This window comes from Chlamydotis macqueenii, unplaced genomic scaffold (genome assembly GCF_036417535.1).
Source record: "Chlamydotis macqueenii isolate bChlMac1 unplaced genomic scaffold, bChlMac1.mat HAP1_SCAFFOLD_58, whole genome shotgun sequence".
In the NCBI taxonomy this organism is placed as follows: Eukaryota; Metazoa; Chordata; class Aves; order Otidiformes; family Otididae; genus Chlamydotis; species Chlamydotis macqueenii.
In genome coordinates, this window is record NW_028239229.1 from 88,681 (window position 1) to 106,416 (window position 17,736).

The window sequence follows — 17,736 nt, forward strand, 5'->3', positions numbered from 1 at the left end:
AGTTACAGCCGTGTTTTGCAAGCTGTCCGGGGTTCTGAGGCACTAAAAGTGCGGATGTGTGGCGACTGTCCAAAACGAGAACCGGCTGCTCTGAAAGCCCTTCCTGCTCGTCACGTACGCTTTCTAGCAGCTCTACGGACACACACGCGTCAGCCTCTTCACTGTCCTACACAGCTAGCACGCTGGCAGTTACCGTCAACTTGGAAGCAGCCGCGCAGAAGGCAGTCGCCCTGCAACCGGCGAACAGCGCACATTCGCGGCTACACGCGAGCTGGCCGCACTCGGAGCTTTCGCGGCTCTTCTCTCGCTCTTTCCCGCAGAGCTCCGGCGATGCACAACTCGAACCGCGAAAGCCGCAATGAGCTTTGTGCAAGCTGCGCAGAAGAAACAAGGCACTAAACCGGCAAATGTCCAGCTAATCTCCAACGTGAAAAGGGTCAGCAAGGAAAGCTCTTGCTAACAGCCCAGAAGCATTGCGACGCTTCTCTGGATGATTTGCCCACCAACACTTCACATCAGCTCAAGCCGGCTGCCCGGAGGAAAAGAGGCTAGGAAAGATCGTAGCAGGCACGGTTGTTGCTGCACGAGAAGTGCCTGCTCCGGAGGCTTCTTGCGAGCAGCGCTAAAAGCACGCGAACATCGCGTTTCTGTGCTTTCCTGAACAGCTTGCGCTGGGACAGTTACAGCCGTGTTTTGCAAGCTGTCCGGGGTTCTGAGGCACTAAAAGTGCGGATGTGTGGCGACTGTGCAAGACGAGAACCGGCTGCTCTGAAAGCCCTTCCTGCTCGTCACGTACGCTTTCTAGCAGCTCTACGGACACACACGCGTCAGCCTCTTCACTGTCCTACACAGCTAGCACGCTGGCAGTTACCGTCAACTTGGAAGCAGCCGCGCAGAAGGCACTCGCCCTGCAACCGGCGAACAGCGCACATTCGCAGCTACACGCGAGCTGGCCGCGCTCGGAGCTTTCGCGGCTCTTCTCTCGCTCTTTCGCGCAGAGCTCCGGCGATGCACAACTCGAACCGCGAAAGCCGCAATGAGCTTTGTGCAAGCTGCGCAGAAGAAACAAGGCACTAAACCGGCAAATGTCCAGCTAATCTCCAACGTGAAAAGGCTCAGCAAGGAAAGCTCTTGCTAACAGCCCAGAAGCATTGCGACGCTTCTCTGGATGATTTGCCCACCAACACTTCACATCAGCTCAAGCCGGCTGCCCGGAGGAAAAGAGGCTAGGAAAGATCGTAGCAGGCACGGTTGTTGCTGCACGAGAAGTGCCTGCTCCGGAGGCTTCTTGCGAGCAGCGCTAAAAGCACGCGAACATCGCGTTTCTGTGCTTTCCTGAACAGCTTGCGCTGGGACAGTTACAGCCGTGTTTTGCAAGCTGTCCGGGGTTCTGAGGCACTAAAAGTGCGGATGTGTGGCGACTGTGCAAGACGAGAACCGGCTGCTCTGAAAGCCCTTCCTGCTCGTCACGTACGCTTTCTAGCAGCTCTACGGACACACACGCGTCAGCCTCTTCACTGTCCTACACAGCTAGCACGCTGGCAGTTACCGTCAACTTGGAAGCAGCCGCGCAGAAGGCAGTCGCCCTGCAACCGGCGAACAGCGCACATTCGCGGCTACACGCGAGCTGGCCGCGCTCGGAGCTTTCGCGGCTCTTCTCTCGCTCTTTCCCGCAGAGCTCCGGCGATGCACAACTCGAACCGCGAAAGCCGCAATGAGCTTTGTGCAAGCTGCGCAGAAGAAACAAGGCACTAAACCGGCAAATGTCCAGCTAATCTCCAACGTGAAAAGGCTCAGCAAGGAAAGCTCTTGCTAACAGCCCAGAAGCATTGCGACGCTTCTCTGGGTGATTTGCCCACCAACACTTCACATCAGCTCAAGCCGGCTGCCCGGAGGAAAAGAGGCTAGGAAAGATCGTAGCAGGCACGGTTGTTGCTGCACGAGAAGTGCCTGCTCCGGAGGCTTCTTGCGAGCAGCGCTAAAAGCACGCGAACATCGCGTTTCTGTGCTTTCCTGAACAGCTTGCGCTGGGACAGTTACAGCCGTGTTTTGCAAGCTGTCCGGGGTTCTGAGGCACTAAAAGTGCGGATGTGTGGCGACTGTGCAAGACGAGAACCGGCTGCTCTGAAAGCCCTTCCTGCTCGTCACGTACGCTTTCTAGCAGCTCTACGGACACACACGCGTCAGCCTCTTCACTGTCCTACACAGCTAGCACGCTGGCAGTTACCGTCAACTTGGAAGCAGCCGCGCAGAAGGCACTCGCCCTGCAACCGGCGAACAGCGCACATTCGCGGCTACACGCGAGGTGGCCGCACTCGGAGCTTTCGCGGCTCTTCTCTCGCTCTTTCCCGCAGAGCTCCGGCGATGCACAACTCGAACCGCGAAAGCCGCAATGAGCTTTGTGCAAGCTGCGCAGAAGAAACAAGGCACTAAACCGGCAAATGTCCAGCTAATCTCCAACGTGAAAAGGCTCAGCAAGGAAAGCTCTTGCTAACAGCCCAGAAGCATTGCGACGCTTCTCTGGATGATTTGCCCACCAACACTTCACATCAGCTCAAGCCGGCTGCCCGGAGGAAAAGAGGCTAGGAAAGATCGTAGCAGGCACGGTTGTTGCTGCACGAGAAGTGCCTGCTCCGGAGGCTTCTTGCGAGCAGCGCTAAAAGCACGCGAACATCGCGTTTCTGTGCTTTCCTGAACAGCTTGCGCTGGGACAGTTACAGCCGTGTTTTGCAAGCTGTCCGGGGTTCTGAGGCACTAAAAGTGCGGATGTGTGGCGACTGTGCAAGACGAGAACCGGCTGCTCTGAAAGCCCTTCCTGCTCGTCACGTACGCTTTCTAGCAGCTCTACGGACACACACGCGTCAGCCTCTTCACTGTCCTACACAGCTAGCACGCTGGCAGTTACCGTCAACTTGGAAGCAGCCGCGCAGAAGGCACTCGCCCTGCAACCGGCGAACAGCGCACATTCGCGGCTACACGCGAGCTGGCCGCACTCGGAGCTTTCGCGGCTCTTCTCTCGCTCTTTCCCGCAGAGCTCCGGCGATGCACAACTCGAACCGCGAAAGCCGCAATGAGCTTTGTGCAAGCTGCGCAGAAGAAACAAGGCACTAAACCGGCAAATGTCCAGCTAATCTCCAACGTGAAAAGGCTCAGCAAGGAAAGCTCTTGCTAACAGCCCAGAAGCATTGCGACGCTTCTCTGGATGATTTGCCCACCAACACTTCACATCAGCTCAAGCCGGCTGCCCGGAGGAAAAGAGGCTAGGAAAGATCGTAGCAGGCACGGTTGTTGCTGCACGAGAAGTGCCTGCTCCGGAGGCTTCTTGCGAGCAGCGCTAAAAGCACGCGAACATCGCGTTTCTGTGCTTTCCTGAACAGCTTGCGCTGGGACAGTTACAGCCGTGTTTTGCAAGCTGTCCGGGGTTCTGAGGCACTAAAAGTGCGGATGTGTGGCGACTGTGCAAGACGAGAACCGGCTGCTCTGAAAGCCCTTCCTGCTCGTCACGTACGCTTTCTAGCAGCTCTACGGACACACACGCGTCAGCCTCTTCACTGTCCTACACAGCTAGCACGCTGGCAGTTACCGTCAACTTGGAAGCAGCCGCGCAGAAGGCACTCGCCCTGCAACCGGCGAACAGCGCACATTCGCGGCTACACGCGAGCTGGCCGCACTCGGAGCTTTCGCGGCTCTTCTCTCGCTCTTTCCCGCAGAGCTCCGGCGATGCACAACTCGAACCGCGAAAGCCGCAATGAGCTTTGTGCAAGCTGCGCAGAAGAAACAAGGCACTAAACCGGCAAATGTCCAGCTAATCTCCAACGTGAAAAGGGTCAGCAAGGAAAGCTCTTGCTAACAGCCCAGAAGCATTGCGACGCTTCTCTGGATGATTTGCCCACCAACACTTCACATCAGCTCAAGCCGGCTGCCCGGAGGAAAAGAGGCTAGGAAAGATCGTAGCAGGCACGGTTGTTGCTGCACGAGAAGTGCCTGCTCCGGAGGCTTCTTGCGAGCAGCGCTAAAAGCACGCGAACATCGCGTTTCTGTGCTTTCCTGAACAGCTTGCGCTGGGACAGTTACAGCCGTGTTTTGCAAGCTGTCCGGGGTTCTGAGGCACTAAAAGTGCGGATGTGTGGCGACTGTCCAAAACGAGAACCGGCTGCTCTGAAAGCCCTTCCTGCTCGTCACGTACGCTTTCTAGCAGCTCTACGGACACACACGCGTCAGCCTCTTCACTGTCCTACACAGCTAGCACGCTGGCAGTTACCGTCAACTTGGAAGCAGCCGCGCAGAAGGCACTCGCCCTGCAACCGGCGAACAGCGCACATTCGCGGCTACACGCGAGCTGGCCGCACTCGGAGCTTTCGCGGCTCTTCTCTCGCTCTTTCCCGCAGAGCTCCGGCGATGCACAACTCGAACCGCGAAAGCCGCAATGAGCTTTGTGCAAGCTGCGCAGAAGAAACAAGGCACTAAACCGGCAAATGTCCAGCTAATCTCCAACGTGAAAAGGCTCAGCAAGGAAAGCTCTTGCTAACAGCCCAGAAGCATTGCGACTCTTCTCTGGATGATTTGCCCACCAACACTTCACATCAGCTCAAGCCGGCTGCCCGGAGGAAAAGAGGCTAGGAAAGATCGTAGCAGGCACGGTTGTTGCTGCACGAGAAGTGCCTGCTCCGGAGGCTTCTTGCGAGCAGCGCTAAAAGCACGCGAACATCGCGTTTCTGTGCTTTCCTGAACAGCTTGCGCTGGGACAGTTACAGCCGTGTTTTGCAAGCTGTCCGGGGTTCTGAGGCACTAAAAGTGCGGATGTGTGGCGACTGTGCAAGACGAGAACCGGCTGCTCTGAAAGCCCTTCCTGCTCGTCACGTACGCTTTCTAGCAGCTCTACGGACACACACGCGTCAGCCTCTTCACTGTCCTACACAGCTAGCACGCTGGCACTTACCGTCAACTTGGAAGCAGCCGCGCAGAAGGCACTCGCCCTGCAACCGGCGAACAGCGCACATTCGCGGCTACACGCGAGCTGGCCGCGCTCGGAGCTTTCGCGGCTCTTCTCTCGCTCTTTCCCGCAGAGCTCCGGCGATGCACAACTCGAACCGCGAAAGCCGCAATGAGCTTTGTGCAAGCTGCGCAGAAGAAACAAGGCACTAAACCGGCAAATGTCCAGCTAATCTCCAACGTGAAAAGGGTCAGCAAGGAAAGCTCTTGCTAACAGCCCAGAAGCATTGCGACGCTTCTCTGGATGATTTGCCCACCAACACTTCACATCAGCTCAAGCCGGCTGCCCGGAGGAAAAGAGGCTAGGAAAGATCGTAGCAGGCACGGTTGTTGCTGCACGAGAAGTGCCTGCTCCGGAGGCTTCTTGCGAGCAGCGCTAAAAGCACGCGAACATCGCGTTTCTGTGCTTTCCTGAACAGCTTGCGCTGGGACAGTTACAGCCGTGTTTTGCAAGCTGTCCGGGGTTCTGAGGCACTAAAAGTGCGGATGTGTGGCGACTGTCCAAGACGAGAACCGGCTGCTCTGAAAGCCCTTCCTGCTCGTCACGTACGCTTTCTAGCAGCTCTACGGACACACACGCGTCAGCCTCTTCACTGTCCTACACAGCTAGCACGCTGGCACTTACCGTCAACTTGGAAGCAGCCGCGCAGAAGGCACTCGCCCTGCAACCGGCGAACAGCGCACATTCGCGGCTACACGCGAGCTGGCCGCGCTCGGAGCTTTCGCGGCTCTTCTCTCGCTCTTTCCCGCAGAGCTCCGGCGATGCACAACTCGAACCGCGAAAGCCGCAATGAGCTTTGTGCAAGCTGCGCAGAAGAAACAAGGCACTAAACCGGCAAATGTCCAGCTAATCTCCAACGTGAAAAGGGTCAGCAAGGAAAGCTCTTGCTAACAGCCCAGAAGCATTGCGACGCTTCTCTGGGTGATTTGCCCACCAACACTTCACATCAGCTCAAGCCGGCTGCCCGGAGGAAAAGAGGCTAGGAAAGATCGTAGCAGGCACGGTTGTTGCTGCACGAGAAGTGCCTGCTCCGGAGGCTTCTTGCGAGCAGCGCTAAAAGCACGCGAACATCGCGTTTCTGTGCTTTCCTGAACAGCTTGCGCTGGGACAGTTACAGCCGTGTTTTGCAAGCTGTCCGGGGTTCTGAGGCACTAAAAGTGCGGATGTGTGGCGACTGTGCAAGACGAGAACCGGCTGCTCTGAAAGCCCTTCCTGCTCGTCACGTACGCTTTCTAGCAGCTCTACGGACACACACGCGTCAGCCTCTTCACTGTCCTACACAGCTAGCACGCTGGCAGTTACCGTCAACTTGGAAGCAGCCGCGCAGAAGGCAGTCGCCCTGCAACCGGCGAACAGCGCACATTCGCGGCTACACGCGAGGTGGCCGCACTCGGAGCTTTCGCGGCTCTTCTCTCGCTCTTTCCCGCAGAGCTCCGGCGATGCACAACTCGAACCGCGAAAGCCGCAATGAGCTTTGTGCAAGCTGCGCAGAAGAAACAAGGCACTAAACCGGCAAATGTCCAGCTAATCTCCAACGTGAAAAGGCTCAGCAAGGAAAGCTCTTGCTAACAGCCCAGAAGCATTGCGACGCTTCTCTGGATGATTTGCCCACCAACACTTCACATCAGCTCAAGCCGGCTGCCCGGAGGAAAAGAGGCTAGGAAAGATCGTAGCAGGCACGGTTGTTGCTGCACGAGAAGTGCCTGCTCCGGAGGCTTCTTGCGAGCAGCGCTAAAAGCACGCGAACATCGCGTTTCTGTGCTTTCCTGAACAGCTTGCGCTGGGACAGTTACAGCCGTGTTTTGCAAGCTGTCCGGGGTTCTGAGGCACTAAAAGTGCGGATGTGTGGCGACTGTGCAAGACGAGAACCGGCTGCTCTGAAAGCCCTTCCTGCTCGTCACGTACGCTTTCTAGCAGCTCTACGGACACACACGCGTCAGCCTCTTCACTGTCCTACACAGCTAGCACGCTGGCAGTTACCGTCAACTTGGAAGCAGCCGCGCAGAAGGCACTCGCCCTGCAACCGGCGAACAGCGCACATTCGCGGCTACACGCGAGCTGGCCGCGCTCGGAGCTTTCGCGGCTCTTCTCTCGCTCTTTCCCGCAGAGCTCCGGCGATGCACAACTCGAACCGCGAAAGCCGCAATGAGCTTTGTGCAAGCTGCGCAGAAGAAACAAGGCACTAAACCGGCAAATGTCCAGCTAATCTCCAACGTGAAAAGGCTCAGCAAGGAAAGCTCTTGCTAACAGCCCAGAAGCATTGCGACGCTTCTCTGGATGATTTGCCCACCAACACTTCACATCAGCTCAAGCCGGCTGCCCGGAGGAAAAGAGGCTAGGAAAGATCGTAGCAGGCACGGTTGTTGCTGCACGAGAAGTGCCTGCTCCGGAGGCTTCTTGCGAGCAGCGCTAAAAGCACGCGAACATCGCGTTTCTGTGCTTTCCTGAACAGCTTGCGCTGGGACAGTTACAGCCGTGTTTTGCAAGCTGTCCGGGGTTCTGAGGCACTAAAAGTGCGGATGTGTGGCGACTGTGCAAGACGAGAACCGGCTGCTCTGAAAGCCCTTCCTGCTCGTCACGTACGCTTTCTAGCAGCTCTACGGACACACACGCGTCAGCCTCTTCACTGTCCTACACAGCTAGCACGCTGGCAGTTACCGTCAACTTGGAAGCAGCCGCGCAGAAGGCACTCGCCCTGCAACCGGCGAACAGCGCACATTCGCGGCTACACGCGAGCTGGCCGCGCTCGGAGCTTTCGCGGCTCTTCTCTCGCTCTTTCCCGCAGAGCTCCGGCGATGCACAACTCGAACCGCGAAAGCCGCAATGAGCTTTGTGCAAGCTGCGCAGAAGAAACAAGGCACTAAACCGGCAAATGTCCAGCTAATCTCCAACGTGAAAAGGCTCAGCAAGGAAAGCTCTTGCTAACAGCCCAGAAGCATTGCGACGCTTCTCTGGATGATTTGCCCACCAACACTTCACATCAGCTCAAGCCGGCTGCCCGGAGGAAAAGAGGCTAGGAAAGATCGTAGCAGGCACGGTTGTTGCTGCACGAGAAGTGCCTGCTCCGGAGGCTTCTTGCGAGCAGCGCTAAAAGCACGCGAACATCGCGTTTCTGTGCTTTCCTGAACAGCTTGCGCTGGGACAGTTACAGCCGTGTTTTGCAAGCTGTCCGGGGTTCTGAGGCACTAAAAGTGCGGATGTGTGGCGACTGTGCAAGACGAGAACCGGCTGCTCTGAAAGCCCTTCCTGCTCGTCACGTACGCTTTCTAGCAGCTCTACGGACACACACGCGTCAGCCTCTTCACTGTCCTACACAGCTAGCACGCTGGCAGTTACCGTCAACTTGGAAGCAGCCGCGCAGAAGGCACTCGCCCTGCAACCGGCGAACAGCGCACATTCGCGGCTACACGCGAGCTGGCCGCGCTCGGAGCTTTCGCGGCTCTTCTCTCGCTCTTTCCCGCAGAGCTCCGGCGATGCACAACTCGAACCGCGAAAGCCGCAATGAGCTTTGTGCAAGCTGCGCAGAAGAAACAAGGCACTAAACCGGCAAATGTCCAGCTAATCTCCAACGTGAAAAGGCTCAGCAAGGAAAGCTCTTGCTAACAGCCCAGAAGCATTGCGACGCTTCTCTGGATGATTTGCCCACCAACACTTCACATCAGCTCAAGCCGGCTGCCCGGAGGAAAAGAGGCTAGGAAAGATCGTAGCAGGCACGGTTGTTGCTGCACGAGAAGTGCCTGCTCCGGAGGCTTCTTGCGAGCAGCGCTAAAAGCACGCGAACATCGCGTTTCTGTGCTTTCCTGAACAGCTTGCGCTGGGACAGTTACAGCCGTGTTTTGCAAGCTGTCCGGGGTTCTGAGGCACTAAAAGTGCGGATGTGTGGCGACTGTGCAAGACGAGAACCGGCTGCTCTGAAAGCCCTTCCTGCTCGTCACGTACGCTTTCTAGCAGCTCTACGGACACACACGCGTCAGCCTCTTCACTGTCCTACACAGCTAGCACGCTGGCACTTACCGTCAACTTGGAAGCAGCCGCGCAGAAGGCAGTCGCCCTGCAACCGGCGAACAGCGCACATTCGCGGCTACACGCGAGCTGGCCGCACTCGGAGCTTTCGCGGCTCTTCTCTCGCTCTTTCCCGCAGAGCTCCGGCGATGCACAACTCGAACCGCGAAAGCCGCAATGAGCTTTGTGCAAGCTGCGCAGAAGAAACAAGGCACTAAACCGGCAAATGTCCAGCTAATCTCCAACGTGAAAAGGCTCAGCAAGGAAAGCTCTTGCTAACAGCCCAGAAGCATTGCGACGCTTCTCTGGATGATTTGCCCACCAACACTTCACATCAGCTCAAGCCGGCTGCCCGGAGGAAAAGAGGCTAGGAAAGATCGTAGCAGGCACGGTTGTTGCTGCACGAGAAGTGCCTGCTCCGGAGGCTTCTTGCGAGCAGCGCTAAAAGCACGCGAACATCGCGTTTCTGTGCTTTCCTGAACAGCTTGCGCTGGGACAGTTACAGCCGTGTTTTGCAAGCTGTCCGGGGTTCTGAGGCACTAAAAGTGCGGATGTGTGGCGACTGTGCAAGACGAGAACCGGCTGCTCTGAAAGCCCTTCCTGCTCGTCACGTACGCTTTCTAGCAGCTCTACGGACACACACGCGTCAGCCTCTTCACTGTCCTACACAGCTAGCACGCTGGCAGTTACCGTCAACTTGGAAGCAGCCGCGCAGAAGGCACTCGCCCTGCAACCGGCGAACAGCGCACATTCGCGGCTACACGCGAGCTGGCCGCACTCGGAGCTTTCGCGGCTCTTCTCTCGCTCTTTCCCGCAGAGCTCCGGCGATGCACAACTCGAACCGCGAAAGCCGCAATGAGCTTTGTGCAAGCTGCGCAGAAGAAACAAGGCACTAAACCGGCAAATGTCCAGCTAATCTCCAACGTGAAAAGGCTCAGCAAGGAAAGCTCTTGCTAACAGCCCAGAAGCATTGCGACGCTTCTCTGGATGATTTGCCCACCAACACTTCACATCAGCTCAAGCCGGCTGCCCGGAGGAAAAGAGGCTAGGAAAGATCGTAGCAGGCACGGTTGTTGCTGCACGAGAAGTGCCTGCTCCGGAGGCTTCTTGCGAGCAGCGCTAAAAGCATGCGAACATCGCGTTTCTGTGCTTTCCTGAACAGCTTGCGCTGGGACAGTTACAGCCGTGTTTTGCAAGCTGTCCGGGGTTCTGAGGCACTAAAAGTGCGGATGTGTGGCGACTGTGCAAGACGAGAACCGGCTGCTCTGAAAGCCCTTCCTGCTCGTCACGTACGCTTTCTAGCAGCTCTACGGACACACACGCGTCAGCCTCTTCACTGTCCTACACAGCTAGCACGCTGGCAGTTACCGTCAACTTGGAAGCAGCCGCGCAGAAGGCAGTCGCCCTGCAACCGGCGAACAGCGCACATTCGCGGCTACACGCGAGCTGGCCGCGCTCGGAGCTTTCGCGGCTCTTCTCTCGCTCTTTCCCGCAGAGCTCCGGCGATGCACAACTCGAACCGCGAAAGCCGCAATGAGCTTTGTCAAGCTGCGCAGAAGAAACAAGGCACTAAACCGGCAAATGTCCAGCTAATCTCCAACGTGAAAAGGCTCAGCAAGGAAAGCTCTTGCTAACAGCCCAGAAGCATTGCGACGCTTCTCTGGATGATTTGCCCACCAACACTTCACATCAGCTCAGCCGGCTGCCCGGAGGAAAAGAGGCTAGGAAAGATCGTAGCAGGCACGGTTGTTGCTGCACGAGAAGTGCCTGCTCCGGAGGCTTCTTGCGAGCAGCGCTAAAAGCACTGCGAACATCGCGTTTCTGTGCTTTCCTGAACAGCTTGCGCTGGACAGTTACAGCCGTGTTTTGCAAGCTGTCCGGGGTTCTGAGGCACTAAAAGTGCGGATGTTGTGGCGACTGTGCAAGACGAGAACCGGCTGCTCTGAAAGCCCTTCCTGCTCGTCACGTACGCTTTCTAGCAGCTCTACGGACACACACGCGTCAGCCTCTTCACTGTCCTACACAGCTAGCACGCTGGCAGTTACCGTCAACTTGGAAGCAGCCGCGCAGAAGGCACTCGCCCTGCAACCGTGCGAACAGCGCACATTCGCGGCTACACGCGAGCTGCCGCGCTCGGAGCTTTCGCGGCTCTTCTCTCGCTCTTTCCCGCAGAGCTCCGGCGATGCACAACTCGAACCGCGAAAGCCGCAATGAGCTTTGTGCAAGCTGCGCAGAAGAAACAAGGCACTAAACCGGCAAATGTCCAGCTAATCTCCAACGTGAAAAGGCTCAGCAAGGAAAGCTCTTGCTAACAGCCCAGAAGCATTGCGACGCTTCTCTGGATGATTTGCCCACCAACACTTCACATCAGCTCAAGCCGGCTGCCCGGAGGAAAAGAGGCTAGGAAAGATCGTAGCAGGCACGGTTGTTGCTGCACGAGAAGTGCCTGCTCCGGAGGCTTCTTGCGAGCAGCGCTAAAAGCACGCGAACATCGCGTTTCTGTGCTTTCCTGAACAGCTTGCGCTGGGACAGTTACAGCCGTGTTTTGCAAGCTGTCCGGGGTTCTGAGGCACTAAAAGTGCGGATGTGTGGCGACTGTGCAAGACGAGAACCGGCTGCTCTGAAAGCCCTTCCTGCTCGTCACGTACGCTTTCTAGCAGCTCTACGGACACACACGCGTCAGCCTCTTCACTGTCCTACACAGCTAGCACGCTGGCAGTTACCGTCAACTTGGAAGCAGCCGCGCAGAAGGCACTCGCCCTGCAACCGGCGAACAGCGCACATTCGCGGCTACACGCGAGCTGGCCGCACTCGGAGCTTTCACGGCTCTTCTCTCGCTCTTTCCCGCAGAGCTCCGGCGATGCACAACTCGAACCGCGAAAGCCGCAATGAGCTTTGTGCAAGCTGCGCAGAAGAAACAAGGCACTAAAACCGGCAAATGTCCAGCTAATCTCCAACGTGAAAAGGCTCAGCAAGAAAGCTCTTGCTAACAGCCCAGAAGCATTGCGACGCTTCTCTGGATGATTTGCCCACCAACACTTCACATCAGCTCAAGCCGGCTGCCCGGAGGAAAAGAGGCTAGGAAAGATCGTAGCAGGCACGGTTGTTGCTGCACGAGAAGTGCCTGCTCCGGAGGCTTCTTGCGAGCAGCGCTAAAAGCACGCGAACATCGCGTTTCTGTGCTTTCCTGAACAGCTTGCGCTGGGACAGTTACAGCCGTGTTTTGCAAGCTGTCCGGGGTTCTGAGGCACTAAAAGTGCGGATGTGTGGCGACTGTGCAAGACGAGAACCGGCTGCTCTGAAAGCCCTTCCTGCTCGTCACGTACGCTTTCTAGCAGCTCTACGGACACACACGCGTCAGCCTCTTCACTGTCCTACACAGCTAGCACGCTGGCAGTTACCGTCAACTTGGAAGCAGCCGCGCAGAAGGCACTCGCCCTGCAACCGAGCGAACAGCGCACATTCGCGGCTACACGCGAGCTGGCCGCGCTCGAGCTTTCGCGGCTCTTCTCTCGCTCTTTCCCGCAGAGCTCCGGCGATGCACAACTCGAACCGCGAAAGCCGCAATGAGCTTTGTGCAAGCTGCGCAGAAGAAACAAGGCACTAAACCGGCAAATGTCCAGCTAATCTCCAACGTGGAAAAGGCTCAGCAAGGAAAGCTCTTGCTAACAGCCCAGAAGCATTGCGACGCTTCTCTGGATGATTTGCCCACCAACACTTCACATCAGCTCAAGCCGGCTGCCCGGAGGAAAAGAGGCTAGGAAAGATCGTAGCAGGCACGGTTGTTGCTGCACGAGAAGTGCCTGCTCCGGAGGCTTCTTGCGAGCAGCGCTAAAAGCACGCGAACATCGCGTTTCTGTGCTTTCCTGAACAGCTTGCGCTGGGACAGTTACAGCCGTGTTTTGCAAGCTGTCCGGGGGTTCTGAGGCACTAAAAGTGCGGATGTGTGGCGACTGTGCAAGACGAGAACCGGCTGCTCTGAAGCCCTTCCTGCTCGTCACGTACGCTTTCTAGCAGCTCTACGGACACACACGCGTCAGCCTCTTCACTGTCCTACACAGCTAGCACGCTGGCAGTTACCGTCAACTTGGAAGCAGCCGCGCAGAAGGCACTCGCCCTGCAACCGGCGAACAGCGCACATTCGCGGCTACACGCGAGGCTGGCCGCGCTCGGAGCTTTCGCGGCTCTTCTCTCGCTCATTCCCGCAGAGCTCCGGCGATGCACAACTCGAACCGCGAAAGCCGCAATGAGCTTTGTGCAAGCTGCGCAGAAGAAACAAGGCACTAAACCGGCAAATGTCCAGCTAATCTCCAACGTGAAAAGGCTCAGCAAGGAAAGCTCTTGCTAACAGCCCAGAAGCATTGCGACGCTTCTCTCGGGTGATTTGCCCACCAACACTTCACATCAGCTCAAGCCGGCTGCCCGGAGGAAAAGAGGCTAGGAAAGATCGTAGCAGGCACGGTTGTTGCTGCACGAGAAGTGCCTGCTCCGGAGGCTTCTTGCGAGCAGCGCTAAAAGCACGCGAACATCGCGTTTCTGTGCTTTCCTGAACAGCTTGCGCTGGGACAGTTACAGCCGTGTTTTGCAAGCTGTCCGGGGTTCTGAGGCACTAAAAGTGCGGATGTGTGGGCGACTGTGCAAGACGAGAACCGGCTGCTCTGAAAGCCCTTCCTGCTCGTCACGTACGCTTTCTAGCAGCTCTACGGACACCCACGCGTCAGCCTCTTCACTGTCCTACACAGGCTAGCACGCTGGCACTTACCGTCAACTTGGAAGCAGCCGCGCAGAAGGCAGTCGCCCTGCAACCGGCGAACAGCGCACATTCGCGGCTACACGCGAGCTGGCCGCACTCGGAGCTTTCGCGGCTCTTCTCTCGCTCTTTCCCGCAGAGCTCCGGCGATGCACAACTCGAACCGCGAAAGCCCGCAATGAGCTTTGTGCAAGGCTGCGCAGAAGAAACAAGGCACTAAACCGGCAAATGTCCAGCTAATCTCCAACGTGAAAAGGACTCAGCAAGGAAAGCTCTTGCTAACAGCCCAGAAGCATTGCGACGCTTCTCTGGATGATTTGCCCACCAACACTTCACATCAGCTCAAGCCGGCTGCCCGGAGGAAAAGAGGCTAGGAAAGATCGTAGCAGGCCACGGTTGTTGCTGCACGAGAAGTGCCTGCTCCGGGAGGCTTCTTGCGAGCAGCGCTAAAAGCACGCGAACATCGCGTTTCTGTGCTTTCCTGAACAGCTTGCGCTGGGACAGTTACAGCCGTGTTTTGCAAGCTGTCCGGGGTTCTGAGGCACTAAAAGTGCGGATGTGTGGCGACTGTCCAAAACGAGAACCGGCTGCTCTGAAAGCCCTTCCTGCTCGTCACGTACGCTTTCTAGCAGCTCTACGGACACACACGCGTCAGCTCTTCACTGTCCTACACAGCTAGCACGCTGCAGTTACCGTCAACTTGGAAGCAGCCGCGCAGGAAGGCAGTCGCCCTGCAACCGGCGAACAGCGCACATTCGCGGCTACACGCGAGCTGGCCGCATCGGAGCTTTCGCGCTCTTCTCTCGCTCTTTCCCGCAGAGCTCCGGCGATGCACAACTCGAACCGCGAAAGCCGCAATGAGCTTTGTGCAAGCTGCGCAGAAGAAACAAGGCACTAAACGGCAAATGTCCAGCTAATCTCCAACGTGAAAAGGGTCAGCAAGGAAAGCTCTTGCTAACAGCCCAGAAGCATTGCGACGCTTCTCTGGATGATTTGCCCACCAACACTTCACATCAGCTCAAGCCGGCTGCCCGGAGGAAAAGAGGCTAGGAAAGATCGTAGCAGGCACGGTTGTTGCTGCACGAGAAGTGCCTGCTCCGGAGGCTTCTTGCGAGCAGCGCTAAAAGCACGCGAACATCGCGTTTCTGTGCTTTCCTGAACAGCTTGCGCTGGACAGTTACAGCCGTGTTTTGCAAGCTGTCCGGGGTTCTGAGGCACTAAAAGTGCGGATGTGTGGCGACTGTGCAAGACGAGAACCGGCTGCTCTGAAAGCCCTTCCTGCTCGTCACGTACGCTTTCTAGCAGCTCTACGGACACACACGCGTCAGCCTCTTCACTGTCCTACACAGCTAGCACGCTGGCAGTTACCGTCAACTTGGAAGCAGCCGCGCAGAAGGCACTCGCCCTGCAACCGGCGAACAGCGCACATTCGCAGCTACACGCGAGCTGGCCGCGCTCGGAGCTTTCGCGGCTCTTCTCTCGCTCTTTCGCGCAGAGCTCCGGCGATGCACAACTCGAACCGCGAAAGCCGCAATGAGCTTTGTGCAAGCTGCGCAGAAGAAACAAGGCACTAAACCGGCAAATGTCCAGCTAATCTCCAACGTGAAAAGGCTCAGCAAGGAAAGCTCTTGCTAACAGCCCAGAAGCATTGCGACGCTTCTCTGGATGATTTGCCCACCAACACTTCACATCAGCTCAAGCCGGCTGCCCGGAGGAAAAGAGGCTAGGAAAGATCGTAGCAGGCACGGTTGTTGCTGCACGAGAAGTGCCTGCTCCGGAGGCTTCTTGCGAGCAGCGCTAAAAGCACGCGAACATCGCGTTTCTGTGCTTTCCTGAACAGCTTGCGCTGGGACAGTTACAGCCGTGTTTTGCAAGCTGTCCGGGGTTCTGAGGCACTAAAAGTGCGGATGTGTGGCGACTGTGCAAGACGAGAACCGGCTGCTCTGAAAGCCCTTCCTGCTCGTCACGTACGCTTTCTAGCAGCTCTACGGACACACACGCGTCAGCCTCTTCACTGTCCTACACAGCTAGCACGCTGGCAGTTACCGTCAACTTGGAAGCAGCCGCGCAGAAGGCAGTCGCCCTGCAACCGGCGAACAGCGCACATTCGCGGCTACACGCGAGCTGGCCGCGCTCGGAGCTTTCGCGGCTCTTCTCTCGCTCTTTCCCGCAGAGCTCCGGCGATGCACAACTCGAACCGCGAAAGCCGCAATGAGCTTTGTGCAAGCTGCGCAGAAGAAACAAGGCACTAAACCGGCAAATGTCCAGCTAATCTCCAACGTGAAAAGGCTCAGCAAGGAAAGCTCTTACTAACAGCCCAGAAGCATTGCGACGCTTCTCTGGGTGATTTGCCCACCAACACTTCACATCAGCTCAAGCCGGCTGCCCGGAGGAAAAGAGGCTAGGAAAGATCGTAGCAGGCACGGTTGTTGCTGCACGAGAAGTGCCTGCTCCGGAGGCTTCTTGCGAGCAGCGCTAAAAGCACGCGAACATCGCGTTTCTGTGCTTTCCTGAACAGCTTGCGCTGGGACAGTTACAGCCGTGTTTTGCAAGCTGTCCGGGGTTCTGAGGCACTAAAAGTGCGGATGTGTGGCGACTGTGCAAGACGAGAACCGGCTGCTCTGAAAGCCCTTCCTGCTCGTCACGTACGCTTTCTAGCAGCTCTACGGACACACACGCGTCAGCCTCTTCACTGTCCTACACAGCTAGCACGCTGGCAGTTACCGTCAACTTGGAAGCAGCCGCGCAGAAGGCACTCGCCCTGCAACCGGCGAACAGCGCACATTCGCGGCTACACGCGAGCTGGCCGCACTCGGAGCTTTCGCGGCTCTTCTCTCGCTCTTTCCCGCAGAGCTCCGGCGATGCACAACTCGAACCGCGAAAGCCGCAATGAGCTTTGTGCAAGCTGCGCAGAAGAAACAAGGCACTAAACCGGCAAATGTCCAGCTAATCTCCAACGTGAAAAGGCTCAGCAAGGAAAGCTCTTGCTAACAGCCCAGAAGCATTGCGACGCTTCTCTGGATGATTTGCCCACCAACACTTCACATCAGCTCAAGCCGGCTGCCCGGAGGAAAAGAGGCTAGGAAAGATCGTAGCAGGCACGGTTGTTGCTGCACGAGAAGTGCCTGCTCCGGAGGCTTCTTGCGAGCAGCGCTAAAAGCACGCGAACATCGCGTTTCTGTGCTTTCCTGAACAGCTTGCGCTGGACAGTTACAGCCGTGTTTTGCAAGCTGTCCGGGGTTCTGAGGCACTAAAAGTGCGGATGTGTGGCGACTGTGCAAGACGAGAACCGGCTGCTCTGAAAGCCCTTCCTGCTCGTCACGTACGCTTTCTAGCAGCTCTACGGACACACACGCGTCAGCCTCTTCACTGTCCTACACAGCTAGCACGCTGGCACTTACCGTCAACTTGGAAGCAGCCGCGCAGAAGGCACTCGCCCTGCAACCGGCGAACAGCGCACATTCGCGGCTACACGCGAGCTGGCCGCGCTCGGAGCTTTCGCGGCTCTTCTCTCGCTCTTTCCCGCAGAGCTCCGGCGATGCACAACTCGAACCGCGAAAGCCGCAATGAGCTTTGTGCAAGCTGCGCAGAAGAAACAAGGCACTAAACCGGCAAATGTCCAGCTAATCTCCAACGTGAAAAGGGTCAGCAAGGAAAGCTCTTGCTAACAGCCCAGAAGCATTGCGACGCTTCTCTGGATGATTTGCCCACCAACACTTCACATCAGCTCAAGCCGGCTGCCCGGAGGAAAAGAGGCTAGGAAAGATCGTAGCAGGCACGGTTGTTGCTGCACGAGAAGTGCCTGCTCCGGAGGCTTCTTGCGAGCAGCGCTAAAAGCACGCGAACATCGCGTTTCTGTGCTTTCCTGAACAGCTTGCGCTGGGACAGTTACAGCCGTGTTTTGCAAGCTGTCCGGGGTTCTGAGGCACTAAAAGTGCGGATGTGTGGCGACTGTCCAAGACGAGAACCGGCTGCTCTGAAAGCCCTTCCT